At 45.3% G+C, this 12361-nt stretch overlaps 1 pseudogene; it reads left to right on the forward strand.

Moving 5' to 3' along the window:
* The first annotated feature begins 10578 nt into the window (after nucleotides 1-10578).
* LOC124621173 lies at nucleotides 10579-10696 on the forward strand (annotated as a pseudogene).
* Nucleotides 10697-12361: the final 1665 nt, after the last annotated feature.

Below are 12361 nucleotides of genomic sequence, written 5' to 3' on the forward strand. Positions count from 1 at the left end.
ACGAGTTATATGCTCAGGAACAGCTATTACAAATGTACGTCATTTTATTGTATTTTCAGAGTAAAAAATCCGTCTTCGCTAGTACTTGCCTACATGACGCTATTTTTACAAAGTTAGCTTCAAATCTTCGATTCTGCTCACCGATGTCTGTAAAATTCTTTATTTTCGACAAATTTCTGGTTCGGATCCTGAGATCACATTTCTTTTCTTGTAGAAATGTCAAACATTCGCCCATTGCTCCACAATCACGAATGGACTCTTGCTGTACATCCAGTAAACAATAGTAGTATTTCATAGTAGATATCATTCTAAGTGTAAATAAGAAACACAGTGCATCTGTTATCGTACAAAATCATGTAAGTATAACGATGAATCACTGTATTCGTAAGTAGGAAACTAAAAGTTTCGCGGAACTACTATGTCTCACCCGTTTATTTATGGTTAATACTTAGTAAAAGGTATTCAGTGTGGTTGCCGAAAAGTAATATCATGAAACCAAATTCTTTAAATGTGCGTGAAGTATTATATATCCATCGATAGTTGTCGACTCGAGTACGTATTTCTGTTTTTGATCAGTGGGGACGTCAGATTATAAACTTATTTATTACAAACAGAAAGAGTACTAGTATTTTATTTGCTCTATAAGTATTCTCTACAAGCTTGTAAATAAAGGGTTGTTCAGTTAAAAAGCCACTCATGTTATGGTTCCATATTTAGGGCCTATTTTAGTCATGTAAGAACACGTTTGTTCTCATTGTGTTTCTGGATACATGCTTTGTGTGACGGAGGAAATTTTTTGTAATAGGAACTCGTTGGTTGGAGTTCTCTGGCGTATCATCTAATTTAAAAACCCAATTTCAAAACTTCATTTCATTAGAGGAACGTATACTGCAAATTTGGCCAGCTACGGTAAACTTGAAACAGTCGCATTATCACATACCGAGATACCGAGCAGTAAACAAACTGTATTGTACTCTCATTTCATTGCCGTACATGATTATATTTCCTTCAAAACAAAGACTCGTAGCTTTTATCACTTTTCGGAGGAAACCTGCGCACACAGAATGATCACTTTGCCAACATTTTCCGCGTGTTGTTATCCCGTATTGTTCGTTACCTCTATGCAGAGACATCACTTTTGGTTTACGTAATACACTGGATTTAAAAACTCCATGGCAGATTTCCCAGTACTGGGTCAGACAACTGCACAGCATAGTTTCAGCGAAGAAAGTTATCCTTTTCTGAGTGTTCCTGTCCTTTGGTCGCTGAATGAATGCAATTGCCCCTCATAAAACCCTACCGATGTGCTGGGTAAATACAGATAACTTTGTTATGGTATCCTGCTCGGATAAAACGTAGGTTTATTACGCTCCTACCAATCACATACGACCACTGATATCAGCCACCAGTAAGTTTTATAATATTCTTCACAAGCAGTTTGTTTAACTCTTCAGATTTTGTGAATGCACAAGACACAGGTTTTCTGTCCAGTTCTATTAGCAGAGAAAGCTTAATATTCTGCTGTAAATGGAAGGTCGGGATAGCGATGAGGAGTAAAACGAAGCCACTGTAATATTCAGACTGCAGCAGATTGGATACAACAGAACATGTAATCGTAAAATGGAACGAGAATGAGGTTGCGCCAAATCAGATGGCCATGTCCTCGCGTAGAATAAGAGCTTCTCGAATTTGTTCCACGTTCAGCCATCACTTGTTTTTAACGAATCCCTGCTATAAACTCTTTTTCCCTTTAATTGCGGGATACTGAGCTGCTGCGCTGGCTGTGATCACATAGTTGAAACAACATATTGTGGTGCTTGATGTTCGTGATGCAGATGTGGTACGAAATGTTTCCCATCTCTGCATCTATGTACTGCCGACGGCCTGATTTATGTATATGGAAAAATGAAATTATTTGGTCCTCCATAATGAATAGTTCGTTCCCTGCTGAGTTATACAAATGACGTGGCATGTCACATAAAAGCAGAAACCGTTTTGCCAGTGTCAGGATCTTCTCTGTTACGAACAATAATTACCTTTATGCCTAGGTTAACGAACGTTGCTTCATACAGTGTTAGTGAAAACTTCTAGAGGCGAATGTTTCGGTACAACGCAAGCCTCTTACCATCACATCACGAGACCGCTGACATTTAGGTGCCCAATCGATTTATAAAAGGTCTGAGAATTTGCTTACTGCAGATTGACTAACATCAGGGATAGGCTACAACCCTTTCTCACTCCCTTCTCAACCGCTGCCTCCCTTTCATGCTCCTCCACTCTTACAACTTCCGGCTGGTTTCTGTACAAGTTGTAAATAGCCTGTTGCTGCCTGTGTTTCACTCCTGCTACCGTCAGAATTTCAAAGAGAGTACTACAGTCATTATTCTCAAAAGCCTTCTCTTGGAAATCCAATTGATATTCCCCGAGGTTGAAATAATTTCATTAGAAAACCAAAGAGTAAAGTTCATAAATTTTGTGAGAGTTGCATTGATTGACTGTTCCGTCGGTTCCTGGTAGAATACCTTATATATTGCGTATGAAAGACGCAGCACTGGGTTATCTTTGTACCTCATGACGGCGCAATAGCTGAAAATCGGTTCGTGTAATAAACTATACATACTGTAGAATATTAAACCAGTGTCGTGCTTTCATTTGTATGACTTAATTTTTATGATGTATTACAATGATAGAAAAAAAGTCGTAGTCCATGTTAGTAGGAATAACTTTTTCGTATTAAAAGGACCTCAATATAATTTTAAAATACCCTTATATTAACTAGCAAACATTTCACTGAAGCTTACTCGCACTGTCAGAATCAAAAGTATAAGATTACAGCACATTCATGAACTCTACTATTGCGTGAATAGCTTGCTGCATATTGGAAAGGTAACAGTACTCTCCTTTGACAAGGCAACATAAAATAATTTGAAGGAAAATAGCCGCACAGTGATTTAGTTCAGCATCACGCAGTTCAGAGCTTCTAATTCCTGCAGTATGCAGACAGAGAAGAGCTGACTTATCTGTTGCAGGGTAGGAACAATTTTAGAGTCTAAACGAACTTTCTGTGATTAAATTACGTGCAGTTTTCATTTGAAAATTTTCACACAAGTTCAGTAGATGTGTTTCTCCAACAGTGCACAGTTTTAATACGCAACAGTTAGCTAACAGGAGTGGTTATTTCATGAGGAAGCCATTTTGCGTGCTATTTACAATCATTCTTTGTACTTAATTTCATTTACAAATAGTCAGGTATCACTCAAAAGGTTCAAATGGCTCTAAGCGCTAAGGGACTTAACATCTCAGTCATCAGTCCCCTAGACTTAGAACTAATTAAACCTGAAAAACCTAAGGACATCACACACAGCCATGTCCGAGGCAGGATTCGAATCTGCGACCATAGCAGCAGCGCGGTTCCGGACTGAAGCGCCTAGAACCGCTCGGCGGCCACATCGGCCGGGCCAGGTGTTATTCACATTGAAAATAATTTACATGATTAATGTTCATGTTCGTAAGTGGAGTAGCTAAGAGTATTTTATGTTAGACTACATGGTCACACTTTAATCAGAATTTAAATGTAGTTGCTTTGCCACTGCTAACGAGAGGGTTTGGCACACACAGTTCACAGTTACTAATTTTAAGTGTAAAGATTCCATCTGATTATGTCTGTTTTGGCATACAGTAGTACAACCTAATTTCCAGTAATAGAGTAGTCAAATTCGTATTTTATTTAATTTTAAATTAAGCTGAAGGTCAATTGTCTACATGCATCACAATAAAAATTGGGGGCTTGTTTACACTGAAGGACAATATTCTGCTTTCCAGACATGACAATTCAAGAACGAAATTTTCTCTCTGCGGCGGAGTGTGGAGTGATATGATACTTCCTGGCAGATTGAAACTGTATGCCGGACCGAGACTCGAACTCGGGACCTTTGCCTATCGCGGGCAATTGTTGTTGAAAGGTAGGAGACGAAATATTGGCAGAACTGAAGCTGTAAGGAGGGGTCTTGAATCGTGCTTGTGTAGCTCAGACAGTCTGCTTTCCGCAGCGCTGCGGCGAGGACGTCTTGTTTACGTCCCGTCCGCGCGGTCGCGAGTGCCCGTAGTTGTTTACTACTTCGTCGCTGCTAGTTTAGAGTCCATCACTACCGACGCAACATGGCACATTCATACAGACAAACCACCATCAAGATCAGTTTTCAAACCGATCATGCACGACCGCGAGCTTTTGAAGTGGAACGTTTTCTACGTGACGACGTTAAAATTGACCCGCGAGACATAATTGGTATCCATCTCTCTATCACGAGCAGTGTTGTCTACGTCAAGCTAGTAAGTGACGAGTTGTGCAACAGAATCGTGAGCGCACATGCGAACGATCTTAAATTCAAACATTCTGATGGCCATATTGGGGCGGTCTCTATCGATCACGCGGGGCTTGGCCTCCGTACGATACGCGTCTTCGAACTCCCATTCGAAGTACCACCGGACGTAGTCACCGCGGCTTTCCAGCCCTACGGCAGAGTGATCAGCCATATGGCCAAAAAATGGACCACCTTTACAACGTACCCCGTTCTTAACGGGGTACGACAGATTAAAATTGAACTGACCAAACATGTTCCGTCATATCTTGTCATCGGCGGATGTAGGGCGATCATTATGTATGACGGTCAGCCACGCACTTGTTCTGGTTGTGGCCAAGAAGGGCACGTCCGGTCGGATTGTCTCCGACGACGGCTTACTCAAATCCCGACAGGTGAATCTATGACTCCTTCTACGGTGACGACCCTTCCTCTCAATTACGCCGAAGTTACACGGGCAGCAACTCGTTCCGATGCTGACGACAGTAGTCCGATAGCCGCCCCCGATGGAGAGACCAAAATGGCTTCTGCAGTACAGGATCCGGCCTCTACAACGGCGCCCCCACCTGAAGATAATCACCGATCGACCTTGCAAGAAGGCGTGGATGCCAGAATGGACATTGACCCACGGGTTGTGCCGACAGCGGCTTTTCTTCCAGACACCGGAGCAGCTGACGAAATCCACCCACATTCAGATACTGAAACACACGTCCGTAAACAGCGTTCCCCGCGAAAACACAATAGACGGCGGCGTGCTCCATCGGACGAGTGTTTGCAGCGATCGTCTGACATGGACTGTGGAAATTCCGACGACGGTACCGGCGGTACAGAGGCCGCTGTAACTTCAAACTCAACAGATCGCCGTGGTGACGGCTTCAGCCCCTCAGACCCCACAGCACAGCAGGATCACAAGCAGACATCCGCTGCCGATTCCCAGCCAGCAGAGCCAATGGAGTCAGCGCCGAGTGCCGCAGCAGCCACTAACAGCCACCAACAGCCGATGGTGTTTCACGGCTACTGGGCGGACGACTGTGAGGAACACTCCTTGCCCATCGTGTCGGACGACACGGGGGGAAATTTACCCCACCAGTGTTGATCCTTTCCCGCCGTCAGTTACAGTGATGAGACAGCCTTACCAGGGTATTGATGGCCAACACGGATGCTGTGGATAGACCTCAAACTTATCGCGTTGCAACTATAAACATTAACACTATACGGACGCGCGCTAAGTTATCCTTGCTTCAGGATATGTTGAACTCTGCTTCCATCGACATAGCCCTTCTCCAGGAAGTGTACGTCGACGACTTCCCAGGCATGTACGGTTACGATGCTTGCGTCTCTCCAGCTTCCCCAACAGGCAGCGGTGTCGCTGTACTTCTTCGGGAAGGGATAGTGGCGGACGATATCCTGTTTCTGCCTGGGGCAAGAGGAATGGCGCTCACAGTACTGGGGGTCCGCCTTATCAATATCTACGCACCTTCCGGGACGGACAAACGTCGCGAACGTTCACGATTCTTTGCGGAAGACGTCGCCCCGCTCTTCCAAGGCCGCCACGACCATCTGGTGTTTGGAGGTGACTACAATTGCGTACTGGCGCCCAGAGATCAACTCCCACGACATAATCCGTGCCCGGAACTCGGGACGCTAATTCGAGACCTGCAGATGGTGGACACTTGGGAACATCTTCACGGCCACCGACCGGGATTCACGCACTTCACAAGTCACTCTTCCAGTCGTATCGATCGGATTTATGTCTCACGCTCTCTCGCCGCTGGAACACAGGATGCGGAACTGTGGCCTGCAGCATTCTCGGACCACTCAGCTTACATTTGTGCCGTCACCCTGCGGCGGCAACAAGTGTGGAGAAGCCGCAGCCCGTGGAAATTAAACATCGCTTACCTGTCGTACCCGGATTGCCGCCAAGCCGTTGAGGATACGTGGCATTCGTGTGAAAATCGCCTCCGTGCATATCCCACAACGATCCGCTGGTGGTTGGACTGCGCCAAACCGGCACTGAGGCGAACGTTGATAACCTACGGTCGTGACCACGCTACCTGGCGAAGACATACACTCGACTTTTACTTCCGGGTCCTGCGCGACTGCGATGCTATGGCGCCGTTCCGGAACGACAAACGGCGGTCCACCGTGCTAAGGCTCAGATCCTCGCTCATATGCGACGCCACCTAGAGGGGGTAGTCATCCGCTCGAGGACGCAGGATCGGATACCGAGCGAACGCCCGTCAATGTTCCACGTCCTTCGTGAACGTAAACGACGCCAACGAGCGCTGATACGCTTCATCGACACGGAGGACGGTCATCGCCTCACCACGCCACAAGACATAAACACAGCGTTCTACAATCATTATTCCCAACTCTATTCCGCTCAGACCCCTGATCCGACAGCACTGGAGGACGTCTCTCAGACGATTTACGGCACCGTCACCCCGGCAATGGAAGCGGCCTTGATGGAAGAAATTACAGAAGAAGAAGTGATCGACGCCTTTCGAAAAGGTGCTGTCAACAAGTCTCCGGGTCCTGATGGCCTCCCCTTGGAATTTTACCGGACTTTTCAATATTTATTAGCCTCCCGATGGACGGACATCTGTCGCGAACTCCTATCCCCGGACGTGCCGCTCCCTGCGGCCCTTGTGGAAGGAATGATTATTCCTATTCACAAACCGTCCGGTGGCTCACGACTGCAGGACTACCGCCCGTTGACGCTATTGAACTGCGACTTTAAGATCTTTTCTCGACTGTTAGCGGCGCGGATACGCCAGACCCTACGAAATGTTATCTCACCCGATCAAACGTCATTAGGAGGCGACAATAATATTCAAACAGCACTCAGTGAATATCGTGACTTGATCTCACTGGCGAGGGCATGTCGTCTGAAGGGTGCACTGGCGGCAATCGATTTTAGTCAAGCTTTCGACCGAGTGGACCACAACTATTTGGAAGCGGTCCTCCAACATACGCGGTACCCACAGCCATTCGTCACTGTCGTCATGCGACTCCTCCGTGGCGCGACGTCCAAGGTGATCGTCAACGGCCGACCTTCGCAGCCCCTCACCATTTCTCGATCGATACGCCAAGGGTGCCCTCTGTCCACTTTACTTTACGCTGTGGCCATGGAACCTCTCCTCTGCGGCCTGCGCCAACGACTAACGGGTATGACGTTACGAGGCCACACTTTACGGTGTAAAGCGTACGCTGACGACCTGGTGATTGTCATCCGCCACGGTGACGACACCGCTAGCGCACTAAATTGGATAACGAAATATGGCATGGCCGCTGGTAGTCGTATCAACGTCGCAAAATCGGTGGCGATGAACATGGGGGTCGGATTGTCTGAGAACAGTGTCACCCCCTTACAGCTCAGAGATAGTTTGAAATGTCTCGGCATTGACTTTACAGACGATATACGACGGACCGCTGCTCACAACTTTCGACGGCTTTTACGGAATGTTCGGACTGGAATTGCCAACAACCGCCTACGAGCCCTGGACATCGTCCAACGGACCCAGTATGTTAACTCACATTTAGCGTCACGCATTCCGCACATCGCCCAGATATTACCTATACCGGTGATGTTAGCACGCCGTATACATGCGGCTTTTGGGTCCTTCGTGAGTTCAGGAATGCTTTTCAAGATCAAATATGAGACTCTCACCCTTCCTCCGGATCGGGGAGGGCTTGGCCTATATCACGTTTATGACAGAGCGGTCGCCCTATTTGTGAGCACATTAGACAAACTACGGCACCGCCGTCCGGACAGTCTGACCAGTTTGTTAATAGAAGAACTAGCACCGCCCTCCCTGTTGCCGCCTGTGCCGATACACCATGTCCCCTCCTCGCTCTTCTACATCGGTGTCTTTTACCTCGAACTCAGTTACGTTCGACTTGCCTTACCAGCGACTCAACTGGCGACGGCAAAGACGGTTTATAGGGTCCTGCAACGTGGACGACCCGATAACGTCGTGGAGAGTAAGCACCCGAACGTCAACTGGCGAGTTGTATGGAGGACAATTCACCACGTAACACTGGACACTGACGTCACGGCGATGTGGTATATCACTGTCAACGGTAAGCAGGTGACCAGATCAAGGCTACATGCGATTCACATGGTGGACTCACCCACGTGCACGAGCTGTGGCGTCCAAGACGACGATGAACACCGTCTTAGCTGTGGCGAGTCTACGGCAGTGTGGCACTTAGTGAGGCAAATGTCAGCATACTTCCTTCGGGTAACGCCGAATCATATCGACCCCAAGACTATCTTATTCCCGGATGAAACGTATTACCCACGCACTAAAACTAATGCAATGACGTGGCTTCGTGGACATGCAGTGCATTATTTGTTTCAAGACGGCACTAAGGACACTTTAGACTTTTGGAACTATTTGCAGGAACGACATTGCAAGATCCTCCGTAACCCTAAGTATCGACAATATTTTTCCAATTTTTTGTGGAGTGCGTTCCACGACCCTCCACGTAGCTGGAACATCACGGGTAAGAGAAGCTAAAATTACAATACGATGATAGAACACTACACGGTACGACGTGGGATCTACTTTCATCACTACGAGAAGTCATACCTGGATGATACAGCAGATGGAGAGTTTCGTTGTGAACCCTCACACTCTGTAGCAGTATTTGCCCCATTTCCTCTTTTTGTCCCCGGTGCGAAAAGGTCTTCGCAGTTTTAGTTTCCCCATCCGGTGCAAGATGTAGCACTGGTTAATGGTGGTATGGATTCCACCCTTCAGTTTTGTTTCATGGTTTCCTTCGCCCCGCACTTTGCTCTCTTTCTTTATGCCTTTTTCTACAACTATTAGCATGGTTTTAGTTATGTGCGTTCCCAACTCGACGCAAAGAGTGCACTTACTAGTTTTCAGTTCCTTACTGTTAAAAAAAATTAAAAAAAAAATGAAAAAAAAAATTAAAAAAATTCAAAAATAAATAAATGAATAAATAAAATAAAATAAAAAAAGATGGATAGAGTGTCTGCCATGTAAAAAAAAAAAAAAAAAAAAAAGGTCGGTAGAGTACCTGCTCACGAAAGGCAAAGGTCCCGAGTTCGAGTCTCGGCCCAGTACACAGTTTTAATCTGCTAGGAAGTTTCAGACATGAGAACTGTTGAAAGTTTTCCCTAACCCCTTAGTGTAAAAACTTATGGAAAAGTGTTGCATGGCCCGCACAATAAAAAGCTTTTGTTGGAAGAACGAACTTGTAGTTTAACTCTGCTAGTGCCTCAAGTACAATAAGAATAAACAGTATTGTACACAGATATTTCTTTCCTGAAGAGAAACTGTAAGACTATCACCAAATTGTGTACACTGAGACATGCCACTGGTCTCAAGTACATTGTTTTCTCAGATATTTGGAAGACATCCGTAGCAAAAATACTTGATGTTGGATTACATTATCTGTTTCAAACTTTTGAAATGTAATTTCAGTGTTAGAAAATTCACCATACCACTTTGCACATCTCACTGAGTATGGAGCTAGTATGCGGTGCGCAAATCTTCATAATTCCAGTATGTGATAAAGAACGTCAGAAATTCATGTTGCGTTGGGACTAGAGTTGCAAAATAACCGCAGGCTGCTGTACATAATGATAAGTAAGCGTAGACTACAGTAGTTTTTCTAGTAGCGTTGGTATGTTAAGATGAAAACTGTTTTACCTGTGCATTAGGCGTGTTGCACACCTATTGGGCGTTACCTCGTTTCGATCGCTTTATTTGCGTATGCCATCAGTATCTTGGTAGACTGACCTAGAAAGCGGGGGCGGTGTACAGTAGGAACGCATTCCGCATCCCACTGTATGGCACTTAAAAATTAGCGTCATTTATAGCCAAGTCGTATTCGTCAATGTTTAATTCAAGCTTTACTCAAAAGATTGTTTATTTCTAGCGTGAAACAGAGGATCGTTGTAAATGAAAAAAAAAAAAAAAATACAGATTTATCAGACAGCGTTAGAAAATGCAATTTTCTCACAAAAAGGAAAAAGTTAAATTGAGAAAAGGATAACAAAAATATATCAAACATAGTTTCAGTATGTCGTTCCGCTTTGTGAAACATGTTTCTCTTGTTCATAAACTACTTTCGCACTTATCAGTAATAAAGGGAAATTCTTGCGTTTGATTTTGATCAAGAACGTTCTATTAGGTACAAAATAGCAACAAATAACCACTACATACATGCAATTACTTTTGATGGGGGCAACGGCCTTGCCCCAGTGGATACACCGGTTCCCGTCAAATCACCGAAGTTAAGAGCTGTCGGGCGTGGCCGGCACTTGAATGGGGGACCACCCGGGCCGCCATGTGCTGTTGTCATTTTTCGGGGTGCACTCAGCCTCGTGATGCCAATTGAGAAGCTACTCGACCGAATAGTAGCGGCTGCGCTCAAAGAAAACCATCGTAACGACCGGGAGAGCGGTGTGCTGACCACACGCCCCTCCTATCCGCATTCTCATCTGAGGTCGACACGGCGGTCGGATGGTCCCGATGGGCCACTTGTGACTTGATGACGGAGTGCATACTTTTGATGGAAATACAGTTTACGTGCACACACACACACACACACACACACACACATATATATATATATATATATATTACAAATGATTGGAGCGATTTCATAAATTCACTGTAGCTCCATTCATTGACATATGGTCACGACACACTACAGATACTTAGAAAAACTGATAAAGTTTTGTTCGGCTGAAGCCGCACTTCAGGTTTCTGCCGCCAGGGCGCTCGAGAGCGCAGTGAGACAAAATGGCGACAGGAGCCGAGAGAGCGTATGTCGTGCTTGAAATGCACTCACATCAGTCAGTCATAACAGTGCAACGACACTTCAGGACGAAGTTCAACAAAGATCCACCAACTGCTAACTCCATTCGGCGATGGCATGCGCAGTTTAAAGCTTCTGGATGCCTCTGTAAGGGGAAATCAACGGGTCGGCCTGCAGTGAGCGAAGAAACGGTTGAACGCGTGCGGGCAACTTTCACGCGTAGCCCGCGGGAGTCGACGAATACAGCAAGCAGGGAGCTAAACGTACCATAGAATGGTGCTCCACCGCAGTTCCATCACGATGTTCGGCATTTCTCAAACAGGAGATTGGAAAACCAATGGATCGGTCGTGGTGGAGATCATGATCAGCAATTCATGTCATGGCTTCCACGCCCTCCCGACTTAACCCCATGCGATTTCTTTCTGTGGGGTTATGTGAAAGATTCAGTGTTTAAACCTCCTCTACCAAGAAACGTGCCAGAACTGCGAGCTCGCATCCACGATGCTTTCTAACTCATTGATGCGGACATGCTGCGCCGAGTGTGGGAGGAACTTGATTATCGGCTTGATGTCTGCCGAATCACTAAAGGGGCACATATCGAACATTTGTGAATGCCTAAAAAGACTTTTTGAGTTTTTGTATGTGTGTGCAAAGCATTGTGAAAATATCTCAAATAATAAAGTTATTGTAGAGCTGTGAAATCGCTTCAATCATTTGTAATAACCCTATATATATATATATATATATATATATATATATATATATATATATATATGTGTGTGTGTGTGTGTGTGTGCGCATGTAAACTGTATTTCCATCAAAAGTATGCACTCCGTCATCAGGCCACAAGTGGCCCATCGGGTCCATCCGACCGCCATGTCAACCTCAGCTGAGAATATATATATATATATATATATATATATATATATATATATATATATATGTGTGTGTGTGTGTGTGTGTGTGTGTGTGTGTGTGTGTGTGTGTGTGCACGTTAACTGTATTTCCATCAAAAGTAATTGCTTTGATTGCATAAAAGTGCAGACGTGAAGGGACCCAATAAAATGCAATTTGTTCAAATGGTTCAAATGGCTCTGAGCACTATGGGACTTAACATCTATGGTCATCAGTCCCCTAGAACTTAGAACTACTTAAACCTAACTAACCTAAGGACAGCACACAACACCCAGCCATCACTAGGCAGA

The sequence above is a fragment of the Schistocerca americana genome, chromosome 6, assembly GCF_021461395.2.
Source record: "Schistocerca americana isolate TAMUIC-IGC-003095 chromosome 6, iqSchAmer2.1, whole genome shotgun sequence".
Lineage (NCBI taxonomy): Eukaryota > Metazoa > Arthropoda > Insecta > Orthoptera > Acrididae > Schistocerca > Schistocerca americana.